This window comes from Mauremys reevesii, linkage group 6 (assembly GCF_016161935.1).
Source record: "Mauremys reevesii isolate NIE-2019 linkage group 6, ASM1616193v1, whole genome shotgun sequence".
NCBI lineage: Eukaryota > Metazoa > Chordata > Testudines > Geoemydidae > Mauremys > Mauremys reevesii.
The window spans coordinates 86103523-86122351 of record NC_052628.1 but is presented as its reverse complement, the minus strand read 5'-3'; the positions used below and the strand labels follow the sequence as shown (position 1 = coordinate 86122351).

At 41.5% G+C, this 18829-nt stretch overlaps 1 protein-coding gene and 1 long non-coding RNA gene across 4 annotated transcripts in view; one reads left to right on the top strand and one right to left on the bottom strand.

Annotated features, from left to right (window-relative positions):
* The window catches only part of NTRK2 (neurotrophic receptor tyrosine kinase 2), a 275271-nt gene that overhangs the window by 131895 nt on the left and 124547 nt on the right, over positions 1–18829 (top strand). The window lies entirely within an intron of this gene.
* Positions 16828–18829, bottom strand: part of LOC120407554 — a 58677-nt gene continuing 56675 nt past the window's right edge. The window contains exon 4 of the long non-coding RNA XR_005600105.1: positions 16828–17094. This is a non-coding gene — a long non-coding RNA (uncharacterized LOC120407554). The remainder of the gene's footprint in view (positions 17095–18829) is intronic.

The window sequence follows — 18829 nt, the reverse complement described above, 5'->3', positions numbered from 1 at the left end:
ATTAAATCGCCTTTGCATGTCCACACTACGCTCCTTGTGTTGGTGGTGCACATCCTCACCAGGTGACTTGCACCGATTTAACTGTAAGTGGGGGGCATTGTGGGATGGCTTCTGAAAGGCAGAAACAGTCAATGTAAGCAACACAGGGTCTACACTGACACTGCGTTGACCTAACTACGTCGACTTAAGTGCTACACCTCTCGCAGAGGTGAAGTTAAGTCGATGTAGTGGGCAACTTACATGGGTGGGAGCTACATATTAGTGTAGATGGTTAGGTCAATGTAAGCTGCCTTACATCAACCTAACTCTGTAGTGTAGACCAGAGCTAAGAGTATAGCAGTAGGAATATACTACCAACCATCTGATCAGGACTGTAAAATGCTTCAGGGAGATTAGAAAGGCTACAAAAACAGAAATGTAGTAATAATGGGGGAATTTCAAGTATCTCCCTATTGACTAGGAAGTTTCTGGAAAGTGTAGGGGACAATTTCCTGGTGCAAGTGCTGGAGGAACCAACTAGGGGAAAAGCTCTTCTTGACCTGCTGCTCACAAACAGGGAAGAAATAGTAGAGGAAGCAATAGTGGATGGGAACCTGGGAGGCAGTGACCATGAGATGGTTGAGTTCAGGATCCTGACACAAGGGAAAAGGGAAAGCAGTAGAACAGAGACCCTGGACTTCAGAAAAGCAGACTTCGACTCCCTCGGGGAACTGATGGGCAAGGTCCCCTGGGAGAATAACATGACGGGGAAAGGAGTCGAGGAAAGCTGGCTGTATTTCAAAGAAACCTTATTGAGGTTGCAGGAACAAACCATCCCGATGTGTAGGAAGAAAAGTAAATATGGAGACTAGCTTGGCTTAACAGTGAAATCCTTGCTCGTCTTAAACACAAAAGAACAGCTTACAAGAAGTGGAAGATTGGACAAATAACCAGGGAGGAGTATAAAAGTATTGTTCAGGCATGCAGGTGTGAAATCAGGAAGGCCAAATCACACTTGGAGTTGCAGCTAGCTGGAGATGTTAGGAGTAACAAGAAGGGTTTCTTTAGGTATGTTAGCAACAGGAAGAAAGTCAAGGAAAGTGTGGGCCCCTTGCTGAATGAGGGAGGGAACCTAGTGACAGAGGATGTGGAGAAAGCTAGTGTACTCAATGCTTTTTTTGCCTCTGTCTTCACAGACAAGGTCAGCTCCCAGACAGCTGCACTCTGCAGCACGGTACGGGGAGGAGGTGACCAGCTCTCTGTGGAGAAAGAAGTAGTTCGGGCCTATTTAGGAAAGCTGGACGAGCACAAGTCCATGGGGCCGGATGCGCTGCATCCGAGGGTGCTAAAGGAGTTGGCCGATGAGATTGCAGAGCCATTGGCCATTATCTTTGAAAAATCATGGCGATCGGGGGAGGTCCCGGATGACTGGAAAAAAGCTAATGTAGTGCCCATCTTTAAAAAAGGGAAGAAGGAAGATCCAGGGAACTACAGGCCAGTCAGTCTCACCTCAGTCCCTGGAAAAATCATGGAACAGGTCCTCAAGGAATCAATCCTGAACCACTTAAAGGAGGGGAAAGTGATCAGGAACAGTCAGCATGGATTCACCAAGGGCAAGTCATGCCTGACTAACCTAATTGCCTTCTATGACGAGATAACCGGCTCTGTGGATGAGGGGAAAGCAGTGGATGTACTATTTCTGGATTTTAGCAAAGCTTTTGATACAGTCTCCCACAGTATTCTTTCCAGCAAGTTAAAGAAGTCTGGGCTGGATGAATGGACGGTAAGGTGAATAGAAAACTGGCTAGATGGTCGGGCTCAACGGGTAGTGATCAATGGTTCCATGTCTAGTTGGCAGCCGGTATCAAGTGGAGTGCCCCAAGGGTCGGTGCTGGGGCCGGTTTTGTTCAATATCTTCATTAACGATCTGGAGGATGGTGTGGACTGCACACTTAGCAAGTTTGCAGATGACACTAAACTGGGAGGAGTGGTTGATACGCTGGAGGGTAGGGATAGGATACAGAGGGACCTAGACAAATTAGAGGATTGGGCCAAAAGAAATATGATGAGGTTCAACAAGGACAAGTGCAGAGTCCTGCACTTAGGACGGAAGAATCCCATGCACTGCTACAGACTAGGGACCGAATGGCTGGGTAGCAGTTCTGCAGAAAAGGACCTAGGGGTTACGGTGGACGAAAAGCTGAATATGAGTCAACAGTGTGCCCTTGTTGCCAAGAAGGCTAATGGCATTTTGGGTTGTATAAGTAGGGGCATTTCCAGCAGATCAAGGGATGTGATCATTCACCTCTACTCAGCACTGGTGAGGCCTCATTTGGAGTACTGTGTCCAGTTTTGGGCCCCACACTACAAGAAGGATGTGGATAAATTGGAGAGAGTCCAGCGGAGGGCAACAAAAATGATTAGGGGGCTGGAGCACATGACTTATGAGGAGAGGCTGAGGGAACTGGGATTGTTTAGTCTGCAGAAGAGAAGAATGAGGGGGGATTTGATAGCTGCTTTCAACTACCTGAAAGGGGGTTCCAAAGAGGATGGATCTAGACTGTTCTCAGTGGTAGAAGATGACAGAACAAGGAGTAATGGTCTCAAGTTGCAGAGGGGGAGGTTTAGGTTGGATATTAGGAAAAACTTTTTCACTAGTAGGGTGGTGAAGAACTGGAATGGGTTACCTAGGGAGGTAGTGGAATCTCCTTCCTTAGAGGTTTTTAAGGTCAGGCTTGACAAAGCCCTGGCTGGGATGATTTAGTTGGTTTTGGTCCTGCTTTGAGCAGGGGGTTGGACTAGATGACCTCCTGAGGTCCCTTCCAATCCTGAGATTCTATGATTCTATGACTGGTAATGTGTCACCTCAGGACGAGATGCAGAGATAACATAAGAGCAGGTTGGACAAACACCTGTCAGGCATGGTCTAGATAATACTTACCCCTGCCTTGAGTACAGGGGACTGGAATAGATGACCTCTCGAGGTCCCTTCCAGTTCTATGATTCTATGATTTCTAGACACCATTAACGACCGTTTCTTGGAGCAGATAGTCCTGGAACCCATAAGGGGAGAGGCACTTCTTGAGTTAGTCCGAAGTGGCACCCAGGATCTGGTCCAAGAGGTGAAAAAAGCTAAATCAATAATAGTGATTATTATATTATTATATAGATTATTATTATAATCAATCGATAATAGTGGTCTCCCTGTAGGGGAGAAAATACCAAAGAAACCCACCTCAGTAGCATAAAAAGGGGAACTACACAAAAATGAGGAGGCTAATTAAACAGAAATTAAAACGAACAGTCACAAGAGTGAAATGCCTGCAAGCTGCATAGAAACGTTGAAAAAACACCATAATTGAGGCTCAAACTATATGTATACCCTAAGCATAAACAAATAAAAAACCAGAAAGAGGACCAAAAAAAATGACACCATAGCTAAACAACAGCTTAAAAGAGGCCGTTAGAGGCAAAATACATCCTTTAAAAGTTGGTAATCAAATCCTAGTGAGGAAAATAGGAAGAAGCATAAACTCTGGCAAGTCAAATGTAAAAGTATAATTAGACAGGCCAAAAAAGAATTTGAAGAGCAACTAGCAAATGACACAAAAACAGACAGCAAACATTGGAAGCAGGAAGACTGCCAAACAATCAGTGGGGCCACTGGACGATCAAGATGCTAAAGGAACACTCAAGGAAGACAAGGCCATTGAGGAGACGCTAAATGAATTCTTTGCATTGGTTTTCACTGCAGAGGATGTGAGGGAGATTCCCACAGCTGAGCCATTCTTCTCAGATGACAAATCTGAGGAACTGTCCTAGATTGAGGTGTCAGTATAGAAGATTTTGGAACAAATTGATAAATTAAACAGTAATAAGTCACCAGGAACAGAATCTATTAACCCAAGAGCTCTGAAGGAACTCAAATATGAAATTGCAGAACTACTAACAGTAGTATGTAACCGCTCACTTAAATAAGCCTCTGTAACAGGTGACTGGAGGATATCTAATGTAATGCTGATTTTTTAAAAGGTTCAAGAGGCAAACCTGGTAGTTATAGGCTGGTAAGCCTAACTTCAGTACCAGGCTAATTGGCTGAGACTGTACTAAAGAACAGAATTATCAGACACATAGATGAACACAATATGTTGGGGAAGAATGTGGAGAAGGTGAATAAGGAAGTGTTATTTATCTCTTCACATAACACAAATCAAGGCTCACCCAGTGAAATTAATAGGCAGTGTGTTTAAAACAAACATAAGGAAGCACTTCTTCACACAATGCACAGTCTACCTGTGGAACTTATTGCTAGAGGATGTTGTGAAGGCCAAAACAGATAGCCATTAAAAAGAATTAGGTAAGTTCATGGCTATTATCTAAGATGGTCAGGGATACAGCACCATGCTCTGGGTGTCCATAAACCTCTGACTGTCAGCATCTAGGACTGGACAACAGGGGATGGATCCCTTGATAAATTGCCCTGTTTTATTTGCTCCCTCTGAAGTATCTGACACCAGCCACTGTTGGAAGACCACTGGTCTTACCCGTATGGCCATTCTTATGTTCTTATCTCTTTTCAGAAAGGGCACTGACCAACATGCTTAAAATCAAGCACCGTGCTTACATGATTTCCTGATTAGAGCCTTAAAGATTTAGTCTGGGACTCTCAAAACTGGGTGCCTAATGTTAGGATCTTAAACCCATATTTAGGCACCTAAATAAGTGACCTGATTTTCAAATTTGCTGATCACCCATCAGCTTCCATCTCATGTACCATCCAGAAGACCAAAAATTATTTGCCAACGTTTATTCAGTAGCTAATTTCAAATAAAGAATAATTCTGAGAGAATCACAGAAAATTCACAGGTAGGAAAAGAAGTGAAATACATTGAATAAATTGCTTGCTCAGCTCTGCTTATTATCCTGAATGAGCTGGCTTTGAGTCCATTAATATATAGCTGATATAAGGAGCACCAGGAAGTCTTTTTTCTGTGGTTTTCATATCCAAGTAAACTCTGCAGTTAGACAGTTCAGGCATAAAATATTGTACAGGACTATTTGCACCTACTTAGCCAAACTCTGCTCTACTTGTTCCCATGCAGTACACCGAAGACTGATGCTGCAGCACTTCAACATGAGCTGAAGCCAGCAATTATTTAAACTGTCACAAGAAATCCTGGTCTTTTGAGATTTCCAAACCAAAGAGATTCTGATAGGCTTTGGAAAAGTCTTCAAAATTCAGGCTGGTTTCAATAAACTGAACCTTTGAACATTTTTAGATTTGTCTGTCACTATTGATTTGGCTAATAATTAGCTATTTCATTGCCAGCAAGCGTAAGAGTTAGATCTGTTTTCACAAGCCAGTTTCAAGAGCAGGGAATGCTCAGGGGACTGGTTGGCTCAGGAGATAGAGGATTTTTTCACTTAGAGGCTTCTGGTTGGAATTCAGTCCACATTCCTTCTAGCTAGAAGTCATTCCAGCTCTGGTAACTAATTGTTTAGCTCACCTGTGCAAAATAAGTTTATGGTTTCAGAGCTGAATAAATAGTAGTAACATATTTTTGCAAATATTAGTTTGAATTTGAACATGAAATTTCATTTGACTGTGGTTTGGAGCCATTTCGTTTTTGCATTCTGTGAGTATTTGAATAGCTGAGCTTTGCTAGTGTGAATACTTATAGAAAAATGAATGTGAAGCTCCCACTCTTGAATGTTTGCTGAAAGCAAACGTTGAGTGTCACAAAATAGGAAAAAATGACATGTGGCTTGTGTAACTAACAAATTTCCACTGACTGTTCAGAAGCTATCAATATAATGGGGGTGGGGAGGTGGGAGGGAGTTGGGAATAATTTTCTATAAAGACTACATTTGAAAAAGCCAGTCTTGTTGCAAATATTTTACAAGCAGGGAAAGAGACAACATTTGATTAAGAAATGGTGCATTATGAATAATTAGACTGTGGCTGAGACATTGAGCTACAAAGCTACATTCTGAATAACTGGGTGAATCTTTTTCATGTTGTCACAACTGTGCACCAAAGCCCAGTGGTGCTCATGTACACATGGAGAAAAAAAAATCTCAACATCCATTGTTTTAAATGAGGAACAGAGAGAAGGACACATCAATTTGAAGAATACTCAGCTAGACACCATGTGGCGGGGAGAGGGAAAGTGAAAGGCAGGAGAAAAAAATGACAGTTTTAAATTGCCTGCACATCACAAAGTACCAGACAGCAGTTTGTGGGAGCTTTCAGATTTATGTTATCAAACAAATGGAACTGAAGTTCGCTGTTGACTGACAAACTACTGTGAAAAGGCAGTGAGGCTTCTGGGAGAGGGGAGTAGAGGGGAAGGATGCAAATAGTCTAGTAAACCTAGAAAAAGAGAGCAAAGGTGGAAAAAATAAATGTAGTCAAAAGACTAAATAAAAGACATTTATAATGTTTTCCTATTATTTTTTCTTATACTTAACTAGGAACTAGTTTTCATAGTGGAAGGATGTTATAATAAATATGTTGCACATCCCTTCTCAGAGCTGTTCTTAAAATAATGTATTGTGAAATGAATGAGCTGTACTCTACTAGCAATAATCTATTATAAACTGTGCATTAATAGACTACTAGGGCACTTCTCAAGTAGTTAAACCTATAGTGCCTATGAGGAATGCACAAGTATCCTACAGTGCACTCCCAGTCATGTCTTATTGCTATATATGCTCAATTGCAGGTCTAATTCAAATCCCAGTGCACAAATGTCCTCATCCATTTAGGGACCACCATGGTTGGGACATTTGGCCCCCACTGGCTTCTTTTATCTTTTGGCATGATATAATGTTTGGGGTCATTTTCCTTATGTGGGAATGCCCTGTGCATGGTAAATCTGAATCTAAGAAATGATTCAGCAAGAACAGATTGAGGCAGAAAGAAATAACTTTATTAGTGATATGTTCAATTTATAAAAACATGTACACCACAACTAACAATAAGCATTTCTTCAAAATTTAGCTACCTAAAGTTTGTTAAACAGAATTTGCAAGATGATCTGTGATAATGCCAGCTAATAACTTCAAATAATGTTGCAGTTCTATCAGATGACTATTAAGACATGGTGACAAGGCAATTTGGGAAAAATTGTGCTGCTGCTCTCTGTGTTGTATCTGTCATGTGGATATAGAGGAGCTCATTCACCACACAGCACTAAAATCTCTCTTTCACACGCACTTGCATAAGTGGAAAAGGGAAGATTCACATTCAAATTAGTTGGGAAGAGTGCATTGGTAAGAAATCATTGCATTAATATTACTAAAATGAAATGAAAAATAAGAAGCATTTGATTTTAGCTGAATAATTACTTTTTGTTTGACTCCAGTAAGCACATTTCATCTGATCTTTTATTCTCATAGCAGATATTTTTGCAGTGTAGTATTTTAAAATGATCGTTATATTACCCAAGTTCCCTGGGTACTGAAACCTGCAGGTGGCTATAATAAATGGTCTGTATGATCTATATTAAAAATGATAAATCATTTTCTTTCTTTCTTTAGCATTGTCTGCTCCCCAAGATACATACATCTTTCTGACTCATGTATGTGTATTGATTATTACACCATCTGCCTATTACACTTTAGGATCAGATCTGTGTTTCATTTGACTGCCAATAATGACGGGTCACAAATTCATCATATTCCAGTATAAGTCGCACCATCTGAACTGCTGCTAGTATAAATGTGGTCCACTAGCCACAAACCAGTAGGCAGCTTTACAGCTACCATTTAACCTGCACTTGAAAGAATGTTATAATTCTTGAGAGGCTTTGTGGTGTAGAGGTGAGAGTTCTTCCAGAGTTCTAGCAGTGGCTTTGACAAAGATTCCCTCTGTATCTTCCAGCAAGTTACTTAACCCTTTTGTGTCTGCTACCCCATCTCGAAAATGGGAACAACAACACTTACATATAAAGCATGATAGTGAATAGATTTGCAAAGTCTTGTGGGCCAGATTGTGCCCCTGAGATTGATATGCAAATACTTCCTGCTTTGGAAAGAAAGGGAGATCAACAATCTCTTTACTCCAGTCCCTCTCCTCTCTGTGGGGAGTCTCAGGGGATGAGGGCAGGCTGCAGGGAGGGTTTTTCCATCAGACCTGTACAAATTACAAGAAAAAGGTAATATAGATCCTGGCATTATAACCTTTCCCTCAGTGCTTCCGCACCAGGGAAAACCTCCCTTCAAGTAGGATACCAGGGCTAGCCAGCATGCCCCCGACTCAGTGCAGAGACACAGGGCATATATGTGGATGGTAGGACCCAGGTGTTTCACTGGGTTCTAGAGGCAGAAACCAATTTATTCAGCCTGGGAGAGGGGACAGAATTCCCCTTGCCTTTTAGAATGATTTGGGGTGAACTCTGTGTGCAGATCCTGGCAGAGTTTGCCCCAATTCTAATCACCTCCTTTTGCAGGTATTTCCACTTCAGGGATGCTCGAGGTGTGTGTGTGTGTGAGTGAGAGAGAGAGAGAATGAATGAACTGAGGTCCTTTGTCATCAGCACACGGGAATAAAACTGAAACAAATACAAATATGCAGCTGTGACTCTTTTGGATTCAGAGCAAAAACAAAAGAGCTGGTAAAAGATTTGAATAGCTACAGTCTGTGTATGTCACTTTCAATGGAAATGGCTAAAATGGCTTGTTCCTCATTCTCTAGAGGAGTCAAAGCATTTGAAACAAAAAAAAAACTTTTGACATGAAGAATGTGTGTTTTAGAGAAATTGCATTGAAATCAGCATGACTGAACTTTTGACACTTAACTATGTTGAAAATTGAGTACTGTGAAGCTGACTAACATAGCTATTATTTAATTATCCTCAATAGTACCTGTTACTTAAATTATTATATATGAGGAAGATTAAAATTTGTCACTGTAATGCATTTTCTCTGCATCAAAGCAAAACAGAGAAACATAATTTAGTCCTCTTATGTCACTGTAATAAATACATTGATTGTTATCTGAGCCAAAAGGTAAAATGAAATGAGAACTTGATCAGCTAAATGAAAGATGAAAATAAAGTTGTGTGATTCTGGCAGGGTTCATGAACTGAGTCCTGCAGGTTGGTTCATAGACTCATTGATTTTAAGGTCAGAAGGGACCATTGTGATCATCTAGTCTGACCTCCTTCACACTGCAGGCCACAGAACCTCACCTACCCACTCCTGAAATTGACCCCTAACCTCTGGCTGAGTTACTTGAAGTCCTCAAATCATGGTTTAAAGACTTCAAGTTACAGAGAATCCACCAGTTACACTAGTTTAAACCTGAAAATGACCTGTGCCCCATGCTGCAGAGGAAGGAGAAAAATCCCCAGGGTTTCTGCCAGTCTGACCTGGGGGAAGATTCATTCCTGACCCCAAATATGGTGATCAGTTAGACCATGAGCATGTGAGCAAGACCAAGCAGTGAGACACCTGGGAAAGAATTTTCTGTAGTTACTCAGAGCCCTCCCTATCTAGTGTCACATCTCCGGACATTGGGCATTTTTGCTGCTAGCATTTGCAGATCGGTTAGGTGACATTATAGGCAGTCTTATCATACCATCTCCTCCATAAACTTATCAGTCTTGAAGCCAATTAGGTTTTTGCCCCCATGGCTCCCCTTGGAAGGCCGTTTCAGAACTTCTCTCCTCTGATGATTAGAAAACTTCATCTAATTTTGAGCCTAAACTTGTTGATGGCCAGTTTAGATCTATTTGTTCTTGTGTCCACATTGGCACTCAATTTAAATAACTCCTTCTATCCCTGGTATTTATCCCTCTGATGTATTTATAAAGAGCAATCTCTCCTCAGCCTTCTTTTGGTTAGGCTAAACAAGCCAAGCTCCTTGAGTCTCCTCTCATAAGGTTGGATTTCCATTCCTCGGATCATCCTAGTAGCCTTTCTCTGCACCTGTTCCAATTTGAATTCAGTTTTCTTAAACATGGGAAACCAGAATAACACACAGTATTCCAGGGTTCTTGATCTCAAACAACACACCCCAGTTTTCTCAACAATGCTGGGAGCAGCTCATTTCTTCCTGTATGTTAGATGTCTTTGGAGAAGACAGGGTCCAAGGAGTGTGAAGAGGGGGAGAATAGATAGGCTGATGGAAGGGTGAAATGAGGTTCACCAGCTCCCCATCTGTGCTAAAACCTCAGGTGCATATTCATCAAACTTTTATGAGTGTTTTGGACATTTTGTGCAGCTCTAGAAAGCTTTTCTCTGTGCATCCTATCAGAAGAGCAGTGATGCAGGGCAAGCTTAATGCTACTGAGGGCAAACCACGTCAAACAATTAATATGATATGCAGAAAATTACTTACCCTGTTAATACATAAACCTGCCAACTATAAGTCTTCTGAGCCGCAAACCCCAGTCTCTAGAACCTAATTATGACTCAGAGCCATACATGTTGGGGGCCGGCGTAGAGGGCATCCGCTGTTTCAGCAGTGATGAAGGGAGGCATTGTGCCTGTGTAGGATTGGATCATGCATAAGATCTCCAGAGCTGCTCTGATTGCCAGCACTTCCTTCACCTTTTGAAAAGGGGTAGCGTATATTGCCTCCAAATGCTTGTTTGACAGTGAAGTTTGGAGGTGTGGCAACAGATATGCTAATGACACCATTCAGACGTGCCCTTCAGTGGTGGTGGTGGTGCTGCTGATGACAGCAAAAGCTCTGGCAACCTCTCTCTGGTACTCAGAGAACAAAAGGAGTCCCATAATGTTTATTTCCTGTGTGGAAATATGGTGGCTGATATCTTTGCAAACATTAGATTGTATTGGGGATCTCTAGAGTTGAAAGCATGAGTCTCTATAGCTTGAGCTAAAGAAATAGGCGATCCAGCTGGGAGCGGTAACAGACTCACATACTCTGTGGATCAGGCATTTAGAGGGATAGGAAAAACATGCTGTTGAATTATATAAGCCTATGCTGGGGGGCAAGGAAGGAGGCCTGCCACTGCCCCATAAATGCTGGGGCAGCCATATGGTATGCAATAGGACCTTTAGCAGTGCCATTAGTACAGTAAAAGGTTAAGCATCTATACAGAAAAAGCTTCACTGAAGTCACACTAAACAGATTTCTAATGGTGTCTGAATTTACTGAAAGTAGCTGCACTCCTCTGAGGTGGTGCTAAACAGGTTTGATTTGGGGTGACCTGTTCAACTTGTCTTGTATCTTAAATACTAGTTTTCTTTCTGGTCTATTTATGCCTTTTAATTCAATTCCCTGTATTCAAAGTGCAGCATATAAGACAGCAATCATATAAAATAATGTTGATGTAATTCTATTACTTTCTTTTCTGTTGTGCTCTCTTCTCTTATTCACTCTAATAGAATTACTTAAACATTATTTGAGATCATTGTTGCTTCAGAGTTTGCCTGCACTTGTTGAGCTTAAATATGTGGAGGGAACATTCAGAATAGGGAATGTAGTATCTGGGTGGATAACCTTGCTGAACAGTGACTACAGGATAATGGAACAGAGGGAGTAGACGGTGAGATAGGGATTCAAAAAGTCAGCTGAAAATGGGGTGTATGCTCTGGTGGGAAGCTTGCAAACTGGTTTAATAAATCTGCTGGCCATGGGGTATATGCTTTGGCGAGTGTGCATGCTAGTTTAATAACAGGAAATATTGAGTCTTTGCTCTCTCTGAAGCATAAATCTTGCCTGTTAATCAGGAAGAAAAAAACACTTCTTAGAATCTACAGCAAACATGGGAGTCTCATGGGGAAAAGAAACTTGCATAAGTGCTTTTTGACAGCCATGTATTTAATACTTAACAATACACAAAAAAGGGAAGAATCAATATAGGAACGAAATCAGTGAAAGAAAAAGCTAATGTTACAGTGGTGACATGCATTCATGTCCTACTTTTGCCTGGTAATGCAGTACCATTAATACATCTCTACACAGGTTGATTTGACTGCAAGCCATTGCTTACGTTTCCTATGGAAACAAGGGCTTGAAGTAACATGAGCCAATACCAATGCAAGATCTGGTGAGAAGTCACTCCAGATCTTATGTAGGAACCATGGAATTGATGCACCAGCATAAGAGTCATACAGAAGGATCACTTGCAAGCATGACAGCCTCTCTCTCTCTCATTTATATTAATTGTTCTCTTCACATGAGAATGCTTCATAATACTTGTATGGGCAAAATCCATCCCTGTTTTAACAACATGACTTCAACCGCAAAGCCATGATTTACTGGCTCTAATAATCAGGCATCACAGCACAGGGGAGGTTGAAGGAGGCTAATGTAGTGATTTTGCAGATTATTACAAGGGAATTGCATGGGAGAAAGTACAAAGGTGCCTGTTGGAAAATGTGACAAAATAGGCTATAAAGGCTGGCATCATTGGCAGAGCCGGTGTTGAGGGCTGTGTACAGTGAACAAGATAACAGGTAGGGCAGAGCTAAGCCATGAAGGGAGTTAGAGGATCCTCCAAACAAATGCTGAAAGAGCAAGTAGAGAGGTTTGAGAGATAACAGGAGAAGACAGAGTCATGAAAGCCTAATGAACAAGTGATCTGATTTTCAAAGGTGTTAAGCCAATATTATCTAGCAGCCTACATTCTGATTTAGGATATTTTGTTTAAGCTTCCCCTGGCTGGAAGTGTCATGGGTCTCCAGAACAGCCCTCAGCCTTCCAGGGAGGACTGTTAATAACCTGTGATTTTTTTTTTAATATCACAAAGACAAAATGTCAACATTAGTGACAATTGGTTTATATTGTTACAGGCTTCCTCTCCCCAATAGCTGGGGTGCAGGTGGGGTGATTTGAGAGAGGCTGGGGAATGGCCATTGAAACAAAGCATTCTCTTTTATTTATCTTTTACCTTAGAGTTTCATACAGTTGCCCATCACTGTAGTATCTCAGCATCTTCCATACAAAGTTGCTCACAAAAGCAAAGTCTCTAGCAGACATCATAGTGTCTCTAGCTCTTCTCCTTTCTCAGGGTAAAACCCCTGCATGGGGTAGGGTGGTTTGGTGTGGGGGTTGGTGTTGTTTGCTTACTTGGTTTATTTGTTTGTGTTTTGGGAGGTGGAGCCACTGGTTTCCAGCTCTGGGGGAGGCGAGTACTATTGAGTGAGAGCTCTGGCTGCATTCAAGTCTGTTGGATTCTTTTTGATAATGTGTTCTGGCCTCATTCCTTTAGATGCCCCGATGCTACAGTATTTTCAAGGCTATCTGCAAGAAAAAGGACCTGGGGATCATGCCCTGCATATTAAGCACCCCTACCTTACTTTTATAATTCCCCCCCCCAAAAAAGGGAGCTCAGACACATAACAGAACATTTTTCCTCACACTTGATCTCACCTGTTGACATGAACACTGATGTATGTGACAAAGGGATCCAGTACCTGAACACAGGAGGAAAGAAATCCATGGAAAATTCAGGCAGTTCTGGCTGCAAAGCCAAAAATATTTGTTGCCTTGTAGTGATCATAAAGGAAGCACGTTGAGCCAAATTCTCTATTAGTGTCAACAGGAAACAATAGAATGACTCTCATTTACACCAGCAGAGAATTTGGCCCATTGAGGTTACTTTTGGGTTTATCTCTATATCTATATATAAAAACATAAAAGTTCTCATTGCAGACTTGTTTCTGTAGGGCATTCTATATCAGTCTAGCATGAAGCCAGGAGACAAACTGAACTACAAAGAGTGAATATTAAAGAGGTCAAGACAAAATGATCTTTTGAAGTAAGGAACCAGTCAAAGGGATATCACTCCAAATGGTCAACACTGGGTTCTGTTATGCTCTTTCATGTGGGACATAGAGAAGCACTAGGCTTTGAACACGTTATCCCTGCTAAACTGTGAAGCACAGCAGACAACAAAGGTACATCTACACTGTGACATGACTGCAGCTGGCCTGGGTCAGCAGACTCAGACGTGGGGCTCAGACTGCAGGGCTGTAGACATTCGGGCTCAGGTTGGAGCCCAAGCCCAGATGTCTACACAGTAGTTTTACAACCCTGCAGCCCCACAAGCCCAAGTCAGCTGACCTGGGCCAAAGATGGGTGTTTAATTGCAGGGTAGACGTACCTTAAGTGCACATAACATACATCATTTGTCTTCTAACCAAGATCAATGGATGGAAATAAATGAACATAAGGGATTGTTTGTGACCATCTGATCCAAAGCCTGAAAATGTCTTTCAGCAAGGCTATGCCAGGTGTAAACCAAAACCATATGTTCTTGCCTTTGAGATTTATCTGCTGCGGTGTTTTTCTAATTCAGCCTCTGTGTGCTTCTCCCCTTCTGTGTGCTAGTGTCAGTGTTCTTGTCTGAGCATGCTCAGCTGAGTCAATCTTAGGCCATTATTTAATTTTGGACCTCTTTTCATCTTCTAACATGTGGGACGGTAATATGCATTACTTCAATGGCAGTCAATAGCCAGACGTATCTCCAAAGCCAAGAGGCTAAGTACCACAGGAAGTCAGAAATGGAGCAAGAAAAGAGCCAGAGGCCAATGCCAAGAAATCATGGTGTGACTAGAGTCCAGCGGAATTCATATAAAAAATCCATTACTGCTCTTTTGATTCACAACAATGGGGCAGCAGAAAAAAAATCTCTTTATTCTTATAGTATGATCATGAAAGTATTGATCCTGGTCAGAATATCTAAAGTACTTTAAAATATAATTCTGTAAGAACATTTTTTTTCGAAATCTAAGGAAAATGCAGTTACAACCCTGTAGAAAAAAATATCAGGATAAAATTACCAGTCTGGACCTAATTGTTCCGGTAAGGCACTAGCCACTATAAGGGACAGCACAGAAACGCCCTATCCCAAGGAGAAGTTGGAGAGCGATTGTGCATCAGGAAGCTCCAAGGGGTACCAGAGGATTGCACCAAATGGGGCAACCTTCTACCCATGTTGCTGGTGCAGAGTGTATAGGTATGAGCTATGGCCCTGCTTCCTCCCCTTCCCCTTTTTTGATAATGTGATTGTCTCTGGTCCTTCTATGGGGTACACAGCAGGGAGCAGAGAAGCTCTTTGTACCCTCCCACCCTCATGCATCTCATGAGGAGCAGTCACAATCTGGCTCATTTTCTCCTCTTCCCCCACCCCCCCACTCACACAGAAAGTTAGCTTAGAAAAGAATTATTTTCCCTAAATCTTCCCACATACTTACATCTTGGAAATGATGTGCATATAGCAAATGGGTAATGTGCTCGCAACCATGCTACATGTTTTCTTTTGTGCACAGACAATACACAATGAATAAAGAGAGAGAGGCTCAGTCCTATAAGATATATTTTCTCATCATTTGTCTCCAAGGCAGACAGCTGTTTCTTATCTGGCTCCGGCTTCCATCTTCTTAAGACAAGAAATATATTCTTTAAAAAACCCAGTGAGGATGTTAGGCAGAACATTTTGGGATGGAGAAAACCCCTGTTTCTTTGGAGTTTTCTTAAAAGCTGCAACTGTCCCTTGAAGTGGTGGCTATTGACAGCCAATGAATTTCATTTCCATTGGGGACATTTTGTTTAAAATTTTCTTCCTGTACGAAGCCAATGTTGGATTTGAAACAGCAAAATCAATAATAGGTGTCAGCAAATGGTTGCCTTGCTCATTCTGCCTTTGACAAGTAATTTTAGGTGACCCCATTTAATCAGGATGAGACAGTACTTAGACACTGTTTAAGAAATTACCCTTTGATTTGTGCTCTGGATAAATGATTCATGAAAGAGCCATTCCAGGTTCTTGCCAGCTTGGAGTGGTCGCATTCAAATTGCATTCTGGAAATGCAACAGTGAAAACTGCTACAGTGAAGTGTCAGCTGCAGTGCTAGCCTTTGACTGTAATGTAATTAAGTCAGTGCATTGCGGAAATGGAATGTAACTTCATGTAAAACAGTTAGTCTGTCAAATAAGCAAGCAACAAAACAGTTTGTGTACCTGTTTATTCACATTTATCAGTGGGCCCTGATGAAGTGGATGTTTGAATTGGTGTAAGTTTATTTGTCTCCTGTTATGTAAAAAACTTGCCATCCCTTGGATGGTGGATGCTTTAATTATATAACAGATATGTAGAAAACTGAAATGGGTATTTTAAAATTAAGCAAAGGCCATTGTTTTATCTTTTTTCTAGTTAGTAAATATAGTGCGCTTATTAGGAATTGTAATTTACAGTCAGTTCCCTGTACTGAATGTATAAAAAAGGTTCCTTGATTAAGTGGACTAATAAATTAAGTAGATCATAACATATCACTGTGGTCTAGCATTTACCCTCATATTTTAGGTATTGCTCTAAGATATCAGAAATGTTTTAAAATCTAATTGGCATAACACAGAGGACCAGTTTAATTAGTTGGCTTAGTTTAGTAACCTCATTTACGAAGAAAGCAGCCACATTTTAACCACAATGCCTTGCAACATGCAATGATTTAAAAAATAATTCAAAACTGGTCTACCATATAAAACTGGATGCCAGAGTCCCGATCAGCGCAAAATTGATGTGATTAGCAGATTGCCTTCCTTTTCACTATTCTGCTTACATTCCTATAGATGTGTAACGTACACTCCTTCCTTCCAAGCCTGTATATGTGCGAGGAATGAACAAATGACAAAGGGATTTGTTTCTCATGCTAATCAGAGGCTGCAGAGAACTTAGAAGTGCCTCTATTAAGTTATAGGTCTAAGAAAGCTTACAAGCTGTTGTAATAAAATAGATGTGGCCCTTCACACTAAAGATAACATTAATATAAAAAGGACGGCATTTTTTACAAGAAAAATTTTTATTTGTCTGGCAGCTTAGTGGTAACATCAACTTGAGACACGCCAAGTTCAGAGACATGAGACTAAGGAGTGTTTTTTTCTAGAAAACTTTAGCAAGGCTTTACTTGTTCTTCTCTACATTTTGATCTATGATGTTTTATAGCAGAACAGATGCACACACAAACCCAAACACACATCAAATAATGTTGTGACATTATATGTGTAACTAATATACCATCTCAAGGAATGTTTTCTCCCAACTGTTTGCTGTGTTCTGGACTTCATTATATAAAAATCTTTGCCAAAAACAGGCATAATCCTTGTAGCTTTGCTAGTAGCATTCATCTTCTAAGGATCTGTGAAATCAGGAATGACAAAAACAGCATCAGTATTAATACTTCACTTGATAAATTGCATAGATCTAGATGCATTGCTTAAAGTTGTCAACTGTGACTTCCCAGCAAAGTGAAAGGCATTTGAAAAATTACCGCTGATGTTTCAGGCTAGGGAAAAACTACTTTTTCAAACAATAAAATGGTTTCCTTTATGGACTGCTAAACCAGAGTCAGGGTTTTAAGGGGGGTGGGGGGAGAGAGACAGGGATGTTCCTGCAGCTGAAATAGCTATGTCGGATTATTTAAAGGCGGAATTTCTAATGGGATCTCCAAATCCATCCCCTACTTACAAGCCATCTCATGGAATGATAAAGATGTCTTTATGGTGTTACTGTGAGCCAGTCAAGAGAGGAGAATCACATAAAATAAACCATTTGAAAATGTGAGTTTGTCGCTGGCTCTTCAGTGGGAAGAGTAGGGAAAGTGCTGCCAAGGTTTATTAGTGACTTGGATCTTCTTTCTGAGCTCGTGTTGCGTACATAGAATTAAAGGGAAGAGAGCAATTAAACTGTAAACCATGAGAGCTCTTGGATTACTTGGTTACTTATTCTGACTTTGCATAGGCTGTGAGATATTAGATCAAAGCCCCTTAAACCCACCTGAGAAGTGCTCAATTTGCATAACTATTAATTAATCAATCTTTTCACTTTTTATCTCTCCTGTTGCTGTGGCTTAATTGTAATAAAAATAATTAATAAAGTGCAAAGAGAACAAAACAGAAGTGGCCACTCAAATACTGGGTTCTGACAGGCTGCCAAGGGGAATGAAATATTCCATTGTGTTGGAACAGCCCTTGCACAGTCACTCCACAGTCCTTCTGAGGCATAGGGTAGGAGTTGGGAGGATTCCTTCCCCTTGCCATCCTTGCGTGTTTGCCCAGCACCTGCTTTGGTCCTACATGTCCACTGGGCTCTGAATGTTGTCTTAACCCTCTTAGTCCTTCAGAATTCAGACAACTTCCCTCATCAGGGAGAATGCATCTCACACACATCCTGTCTCACAATAAGGCCATGACAAGGGAAAACATCACTCAGCTTTGTTTTCAAAGGCCTTACTTGTGTATGTTCTGTGTAGGGACTAATGCAAACAAGCAATGAATACAGGTTATAGCTTATTGCTGGAAATAACAGAAGAGTTCACTGCATTTTGATATTTATCCCACTATATTGGATGTAGTCCTATCAAGTCTATGTAATCTACCAATATAGGTACTTATAACACACTCGTAGTCATAGTATCTGAGTGCTTTAGAGGCTACCTCTATGGAACGATGATCCTTGTGCATATAAAGGAGTCACCAAACTAAGCCTTTGTTTTAAGTCCCATATGAAATATGCAGGGGCGGCTCTAGGAATTTTGCCGCCCCAAGCACGGTGGCACACTGCGGGGGGCGCTCTGGCGGTCGCTGGTCCCGCGGCTCCGGTGGACCTCCTGCAGACGTGCCTGCGGAGGGTCCGCTGGTCCCGCGACTCCGGTGGAGCATCCGCAGGCATGCCTGCAGGAGGTCCACCGGAGCCGCCTGCCGCCCTCCCGGCGACAGGCACAGTGCCCCCCGCGGCATGCCACCCCAAGCGCGTGCTTGGCGCACTGGGATCTGGAGCCGGCCCTGGAAATATGTTCTCACCTCCCTCAACATGCACACAAAATCCCAGAGACAAAAACGCCAACTAGCAAAAAGAAGGCTACTAACTAGTTG